Source organism: Balaenoptera musculus, chromosome 8, assembly GCF_009873245.2.
Source record: "Balaenoptera musculus isolate JJ_BM4_2016_0621 chromosome 8, mBalMus1.pri.v3, whole genome shotgun sequence".
NCBI classification, from domain to species: domain Eukaryota; kingdom Metazoa; phylum Chordata; class Mammalia; order Artiodactyla; family Balaenopteridae; genus Balaenoptera; species Balaenoptera musculus.
Window position 1 is genome coordinate 57,655,216 of NC_045792.1, and position 8,614 is coordinate 57,663,829.

Below are 8,614 nucleotides of genomic sequence, written 5' to 3' on the forward strand. Positions count from 1 at the left end.
CTTCTACCTGTGGGCCCCATTCTTCCAATGAACTTTTACCTCAGTCAGACGTTGGCTGTGACTGGGGCCAGGCAGAAACCCTGGGCCATCCCCACCACCAGATTCCTTGCTGCCCTCCGCAGCTGCTGAGGCAGTGCCAGTGAACTGCAGGGCTCCAGGGATGTCACTTTGAAAATCCTCTGCCCTACTTCCTCATCTCCCCCGCCCTCCTCCTCCAGGAGCTCTTGGCACTGGACGGGAAACAGGCAGCTCCACTGGGAAGGCACAGAGGGCTCCATTTAGGGCTCCCAGCGTGAGGGGAGGGGGTCCAGGAGCTTCCTGAAGTGGCCTCAGGGATATCACTGTCACTAACGGCCTTCCCCTTCCTCCCGCAGATCTGGAGTCACACATTGTATGCAACTACTCAAGTCTTACACAGGTGCTGGAGCAGCTCCCTAGCAGCACCACCTCTATTTGCAAGAAGAGACAACGGAAGTGCAAGGGTCACTTTATGCATCTTTAACGGTTTTGGTTTTTATTTTCGGTTTTTGTAAAAGCTGCTTTTTCTAATCTCCTGCCTCTCCCCACTGTCCCCCTTTTAGCCACTGCCCTTCCAGCTCTAGCCCTCCTCCTACCTGACCAGGCACATCCTCTCTGCTCTTCTTTTCTTCCCCAAGAATCCAGTCCCGGGAGCCTAGTCTAGCAGCAGGCAGAGAGTGGGGTCTGTTGCAGTGGTTCAGCTGAAGGCGCAATTTCCTTTGAAGAGCATGAGAGATGTGATCCTCAGGTCCAGGGTAGGAACTCAGAGCTGTTGAGCAGGCCACATCTCTGGGGGATTGTTTCTTTTTTGATTTTCCTCAAGCAGGATTAGTTTAAGACATTACCATGTCCTGACACAAATGAAATCTCTTCTGAGAACCATCGCAACAGACCAAGAACAAAACCACCTGATTAGGTAGGAGTGTTCATAGCAGCTTAATAATACCCCAGATCAGAACCTGGGAAAACCAGATTCTTTCTTTGGGAGAACTTGGGGGAGGGTGGGGGGAGGGAGGGCACTATGGAAAGGAAGAGGGAAGAGGGTCGAGAGGCGCTTGCCTGCTGGCTTTGGTTGGTAAGGTCTCTGGCCAAATTGTCTGGGCCTGGACCCTCTAACTTGCACAGTGATGTTAACTGACCTGGCACTTCCTCAGAAGGTGATTTTGACCTCAGACCTACCAAGCAGCTGCAGGGTGGTGGGATCCCAGCCTCCCAAAGCCTTGGAAGGCCAGGTGCCCTGTGTAATCCAGACCTTGGCCCCTGGGCCCTCATGGATCCACTCTGATGAGGAGCTTGCTCCTGATTAGAGTGGAAACCTATGGCATTTCTCTCCCTTCCCTTTGCCCTTCCCACTGCCAGGGCTCACCTGTCTGTCCATGGCGCTGGCAGACAGGCCAAGTTCTTGGTTACCTTGTGCCATTCACGGCCACAGTGAAGGAACCACATTCCAGGCGGGTGCTGGCGGCTCTGAAGGTCAGGATAGTGAAGGAAAAGCAATAGCAATAAACATTTCATAGACTCATGGAACTGAAGGGACCTTAGCAACCATCTCATCCATTCCCCTGTTTGACAGATGAGGAAGCTGAGGCCCAGTGAAGCGGAAAGGACTTCCCTAGACCTTGCCGTAAATTAGCATTAAATGCAGCTTTCCTGCCTGGGGCATGTTGCCCATGAAAATTTACCTAGGGATGGATTGGCTTGGTTTTGTAAAAATGAAGTCAGCAGTGCCCACACTTGGTGAGCTCGGGAACAGTCTCTGGGCTTTTGTTTCTGCTCTTTCCCTCCATGGATTCCAAAGGTGGGGATTGAAGACTGGGCAGAGGTCACATGGGGGCAGATGGCAGGAACAGAAATTGCAAATGAAGAAATAGCATTTGGAAATTCTGTGAAGACATGTGGAACTCTCATCCTATACCTGACTCCAGCCCTAGGGATGGCTGAAAAGGAGTCCATGCTTTTAAGACAGTAGCCCCTCATCCTGAGAGGAGAGAAGGAGACATGGGCTCTCCTGGGAGAAGAGGGACGCACTGGTCTCAGCCAGGAGCCCGGTTGTCTAGCACTGTCCCCCTGCACCCAGCACTTGGCTGGGCCAGCAGCCCCTTTGGGGATGCGGGGAGAGGAACATTTTACTGTACAGAATGGGATCATTGATAACATTTATAACTTTTAAATAACTCTCTTCATTTTAAATTCATGCATACTTGGACGTAATCCCTACCCCTACCTCCCATGTCTCCCTAAAGGAGGAGAAAATCAGGAAGCCCTTGGGCCAGAAGGACCTCAGAGGCTATCTGGCTGTTCCCAGGAGGGCAAAGCCCAGCAGCATCCTCAACCCAGAGCCAGGAGTTAGGGGCCCACCTTCTTGGCTTTCCTGGGAAATGCAGCACCAGTAAGGAGAAGCCCAGCTGTCCTAAATGGTCTGTTCTGGGGTGCTGAAGAGGTTTCATCTTAAAACAATAGAAAGTTTTCCAGTGTTAATCCATTTTTTGCAAATACCTCCTCCTACTCTCTGGTTTTCTAAGGGTGGGTGAAGGTTGTTTTAGATTATGTCATACATGTTTAGAAAATGCCAAAATAATAATAATGATTATAATAATAATAGGAAACCTTTGCATTTGTCAGGTGCCTCATAGACTTCAGAGCACTTCACAGCCTTTAATTTACTGACCCTGAGAGAAAGGGTCAGAGTTATTACACCCATTTGACAAATGAGGAAACTGGTTCTAGAAGTAAAGGGAACTTGCCCAAAGTGAGCAGAATGCTGGTATCCTGACAAGCTTCCCTGAACCCTGCTGCCTCCAGATGGGCTAGGGTAGGACCACAGAGAGGAGGAAAAAGGGAGGAGATCTAGGAATGACCTTTTTACTTTTGTTCATTCTATATCAGTAAGTAAAAACTAACATCTAGTACCTCACAGTTCACAAAGCAGTTTCATATCCATCATCTGGTTTAACCCTGTGAAATAGATTATTCTCTCATTTGATCCATGAGGAAACTGAGACTTGGAAAAGCAAAGTGACTTGCTCATAAGTGGCAGAGCCATTTGAATCCCAGCCTGCGGCCTCTGTCCCTCCAGTCTGAATCCACACACAGGCTCATGGACTGAAACATCGATGCTCAGTACCCTCTCTTAGCCCTAGTATGTAATTCAAGATCAAAGACAGACCCCAAGGCAAAAACAAGGTGTGAAAAGGCTGTGGTCTGGAAGGGCCCAGGCCCAGCGCCCCTTTTTCAGCCTGAGCACTGGAGTCCCAGTTCAGCTGGCCTCACCCTTTTGCTTTGACAGAGATCCACAAGCCTGGCCAAGCTTGGGGAGTCATTGCAGAGGGACTGAGCCCAGGAGAACAGGGGCAGTAGTGTGCCTGTGGTAGGATGAGAGTACACCTGGTAGGATCACAGGCGTCTGTTGGGAGGTACCATGGGTGTTACCCAAAGATACTGGATGGCCCAATGGTCAAGCTGGACAGAGGTCAGAGCTGGAAGGGCCCTGCCATTGTAGGAAGACCAGCAAGCCAGAAAGGACAAGGGGTGTGCCCACATACATAGCAAGCTACAGCGTGACACCAGCAAAGCCCTCTCTCCACCCCACTCCACTGTCTCTCCCCAGTACCACAAGCTTGGTGGCCAGGGTCAGGGGTACAGGTGGTTCCAGTCACCAGCCAACCCTCTTGGCTTCCACCACTTCTACCTGGCTCCTTCTCATTAGCCTGGGGCCTAGGAAGCTGGAGTCTGGAAGCTGGAGTGCCCCCAAGTGGTTAAGAGCCTAGAATTTATCTTTCTGCCATGTTTTGGAAAAATGTATTTAATTACTTCCCCATGAGACAGGACAGTTGCTGCTGTTCCTCTTTCTCTCCTGGCAGTGACCCAAAAGTACATATCCCATCCCTATATCTTGAAAAAGGACACTCGCACCTGTCCAGAGTTTTTTGTCTGTGTACAAAGTACTTCAACATTGATTGCCAAAAATCCCCATTTTGTAGATGGAAAAACTAAGTCTCAGAAGGCTTCAGAGACTTGCCAAAGGTCACACAGCTCATAAGAGAAAGAGCCAAGATTTGAACTCTTCAAATCCTCTGCTCTTTCTGCTGGCACCTGCTGGGTCTGGGTGGCAGGCATGCAGAAGTGATGGGCTACCTGTCTGCCCCCAAACAGAGGAAGACCCCACGGAAACCTAGGGAGCTCAGTCCTCCCAGCTGAGCAGATTTTTATGAGGAGCCCTGGGAACCCAGAGGCATATCCAGATGGCAGCACCCAGAGGATGAGAATTTGCAAGAAAAGGCCTAACTTGAGCAAAACATTTTGGGGTCATGAGGCCCAGGACTGAAGACATGTTCAAGGGCAGCCCCAGGCACCTGTCTGTTGAAAGACCCATGTCCCTGGGAAGCCTGCGTACCCTTACTTTCTGACCCTGGAGAGCCTGCCCACTGTCCAGACCTGGCGAGTTGGCACTTCCAGGGGACCTGGTGTAGCCCTGAATGGCCAAAAGCACATCTGACTCAAGTTTCTGGGCTTGTTTTTCCCATGGGTGAGGACCAGGATCTAGAGAGACACCGTGCAGTCCTTTCTCCTTATCCCAACTCTTACCCTTGCGCACCCAAAGTGTTCCAACTTTGAGGTATCCCACTCCCAGAGATCTGGGAGTGCTTCTTTGGAGAGGCTGGCTTTGTTCTGAGTAGGCTTCAGAAATGAATCACATGGAGCATAAAAGTAGTGCAGATCCTCTGGTCACCAAGTTCTGGTGTCCTCATTGTACAGACAGGACTCTGGCTGAGTCAGGCCTGGAGCCCTGCATATCAGATCCTCAGCTCTGCTCTGTGGCCAGAGAGGGAGGGCCTAGAGGGCATGGGTCTTGGAGTGCTCTTGGTCCCAGCACTGTGGTTGGAGCAGTCATTTAGATGTCACCATGGCATTTTCTCCTCAATTGCTGTTGAGTGAAAGTACGTGGAAGCTCTGCTTTTCCTGTATTCCACATCACTATAGGATATGTGGTCCCCCGCTGCTTGCCAAGGTTGGGAATCCGGAAGGGGCAGGTTGGGCAGTGGAGGGGGCAGGTGAGGAGGAGGCTCCATACTGGTGTCCAGCCCCAGGGGAATCCAGGCCAGACCTATCTCCAAAAGCAGGATCACAGCAGAGGAGACCCAGCCAGGCTAACATCTAATTCCACACCTGAGCCTCTGAGAGCTCAGCCTACTATGGGTGTGCCAGGCTGGTGGCAGGATTTGTCCTTTACCTGTCCATGTTCCCTTCTCCTAGACAGCTTGTTTCTGAAATTAGGCATTACATGGTTCTAGGGCCCAGCCTTTAAAATTCCTGACAGGCCAGTTTCAACATTCCATAACCAACCTTGCCTGAGCCAGACTTGGGTCTCACTCCCTCACTTTCTCCAATGGGTATTTTCTATCTTGCGTGCTGTTGAGTCCAGCCCAGTGGCCAGGTGATTGGGGTTGGTTGTCACAGAGCCAGAAAGGGAAACTAGAACTCTTGCCTCCCTGTGGCTGCATGCGTAGTCCCTGGGTATTCTTGCTGTGGCAGTGAGGCCCTGTACCCAGTCCAGCTCCTGGTAGAGGGGGTATTTTCCTTTCTGAGGAGAACAGATATAACAGCTTTGCTGATAAGTACCAGCCCATAGGACTCAAATGGGTGAAGTCATCTTTGGGCCTGACCCCAGCAAGACCAGCATCTCCAGGCTCCAGCCTTCCTCCTCATGCCTGAGAGTCAGGGAAAGAGTGGGACTGCCCAAAGACCACCTTCTTGGGTCAGCCAGATTATCTGGATCTGTGGTGGGACTCCAGCTCTTCCTTACCCAAGGGGATGTAAGGCCAGGCCTCTAGCAACGTGGAGTTGTCTGTAGTGACCTTTAAAGGCCCAAGGGCCTGTTCCCATCTCCTGACTAAAAGGTATCTGCATCCCTGTTCATGTCACACGACAGAGAAAACTTGTTCTCGTGACATGTACCATCCCTGTGAGAGAGCGTTGTATATGATTTTGTATTTTTTAATTCATTTTAAGCTACAGGTTGGAATCTAATTTTTAAATTTTATTGGAACTCACATTTTAAAAAGAAAAACATTTAAAATAATAATAATAAGCCTTTGACCAGTGTCTTCCAAGTAGTTTGATCAAAGAACTTATAGGTGTTTTCAAAACACAGCCTGGAGTGTAAAGATTGGAAAGCCCCACGGCCTCGCTTGTGTGTATGAAGTGTAAATCTGGTTTTGTTTTATTGTTTTGGATTCTTTTGGGTTTTTGTTTCGTTTTGAAGATCAGATAGTGATCACTCTGAAAGATTGAAGCCAAGAATTTGTAACTATGATATTTACTGTAAGCTGTAGAACATTCAATAACTATTAAAAAAATTTCCAAAAAAAGTCTGGGATGACCAGACTGGTGGTTCTTGGGGGAGGGGGACACAGACACCTCCTGGGCCAGTGAGAGTCCCCTGGGCTTCTCCCCAATTGATCCTAAACTTGTTTTCACCAGTCAGGTAACACCTACGCTGCATCTCCGGGGCGGCCCTGGGACTCACAGTTGAGGGGCCTGGCAAGTGGCCGTCGGCACCTGGACTAAGGTGTGTGATACCGAGTACCCACCATGTGGCCGGCACTGTGCTTTACGCTTCGTAACTCATAATCCTCACAGCAGGATGGGAGGTGAGCCCTGTTGTTAGCCCTGTCCTTGGTAGGGGGCAGCTAAGGAGGGTTAAGTAAGTACCTCGGCCAAGGTTACAGAGCTAGTGAGGGGCGGAGTTGGAACTTACACTTGGTCTGGCTCCAAAGCCCAGGCACCAAGCCCCAAGCCCCACGCCCCACGTTCTCCTGCCCACCCTGGAGGAGGCAATGCCTGTACTCACTTCAAGGGTAAATTGGTCAGGTGGGAAACCAAGGGAAGGGCTTAGTGTGGTTTGTAGTCCCAGAAGGACAGTTGAAGGCAGTCATATGGTCTCCATCCAAATGGTCATCAAGTGCTGTCAGTTTTATTTACATCCTAAACATCTCTCTCGTCGCCCTGCTGGGCAAAGCCACTGCCCTAGTCCAGGCCTGGGCTTCTGTCCCTGGTTATCACAGCCACCATCCCACCCTAGGGCCTGGCCCCTGCAGTCCACGCTCTCCCAGCCTCCAAGTATTCAGCTTCCTCAAATGGAGAGAATACTTGAGGCCCAAAGAGGCTAAGTGACCTGGCTGTAGCTAACACTCAGGACTCCTGACTCTCAAGCCCTTTCTACCAAACGGTACCCTGGGCCTCCATAGCACCTTCCCCAGTTTCCTCTCCTGTCCTCACCTGACATGAAACTCATTCTCCCTCCCTTGTGATGGCAGAAAGCTCTGTCGGGTGTGGTAGGGGAGGGCATTGCTGGGCTCTCTTCCCCTAGACAGGAAGGGGATTTTTCCCAGGGACTCAGCTCCAGGTCAGTGGCAGGGCTGGGGGCCAGGAGCAGGTGGAAGGCAGAGACCAGGGCCCCAGCACCCACCATTCTGGCCCATGGAGGAGGGGTTATGGAGTGAGAGGGCACTCTGAGAACTGTCCTCAGTGGTTGGCCCAGGGCCCCACCGTGTCCTCCAGCTCCCAGCCCTGCCAACAGCCTGGGCCTACCTTGAGCTCAAGAGCAGGATTTAGAGCCAAGAAAGCTTCCACGTGAGGGCAGGGGCCCTAAAAGCCAAGAGTATCAGACACACCCCTACCTGATCCCTCAGCTCCGCATCCCACTCTTTTGGGAGCTCACCTCAATATCCTCCAGGGACAAGAGACTATCCCTTCTCTTACCTTCCAGCAAGCAGGAAATTGGGGTGGTGGGAGTGGTCTGGAGGGGAGCAGTGCTTATTACCCCAGGGCCCAGCACTGAGATGGGGTGTGCGTTACCTAACCTGGGAAGCCCAGACCCAGCCTCGGCCTCCACCATCGCTGGCATCTGTATGTGCCTCACCCCAGTCAAGAGGACATCCAGAGACCGGAGTCCAACTTCCCCCTGGGAAAGGAGGCCAGAGAGTGGGAGGGCTCAGCCTCCCACCCCTTTCCCCCAGGGCACTGTCTTGTCCTCATCTCAGCGTGTCACACAAGTCCTCGGTGAAGTGGGGTTGGCTGAGGGGACAGCCAAATTTGAGAAGCCACACCCTGAGGTGCAGCTGAACAGCTGGCAAGTAGGGACACCAGTCGCACCACGGCGGCCCCAGGGAACATTCCCCGGGGTGCACTGGTGATGCCCACTGGTCCCCTACAACAGACACCCTATTCTATACTTTGACAACCTTTGGTGCTCTGGAAAATTCCTCCTGATGTCCAGCCTGTCTCCTTCTCTCCCCTCTCCTAGAGCAGGTGATGCTTTGCCTCCTGGGTCCTCAGAGGTGCCCTCCCTTTCCTGCCCACCTGAGAAGCCCCAGAGAGAAGCCTGTGCCCTAAGAGAGGTGAGAGGAAGGGAGAGGTCGAATCTCAAAGCTCAGCCTCCCCTCAGGCGGGGATTTTTCTCTGAAGCTGCTAGGCCGGCCCCTTGCCATGGCTTCTGCCCTGTGTGAAGCCTGGGCCTCCCGCAGGGTGTCCCTTTCCACACCTCCCCAAGTTCCATGAACCGTCACTTTTTGGTTCTTCAGCCTCTCTTTGGGCC

General features: G+C 51.8%; 1 protein-coding gene across 2 annotated transcripts in view; it reads left to right on the forward strand.

The window, feature by feature from the left end:
* The window catches only part of FAM168A (family with sequence similarity 168 member A), a 215,041-nt gene extending 208,655 nt beyond the window's left edge, over positions 1–6,386 (forward strand). For both annotated transcript variants that reach the window (XM_036860890.1, XM_036860891.1), the window contains one exon: positions 375–6,386. The gene's annotated coding sequence lies outside the window, so the exon portion shown is untranslated. The remainder of the gene's footprint in view (positions 1–374) is intronic.
* The last annotated feature ends 2,228 nt before the right edge of the window (positions 6,387–8,614 follow it).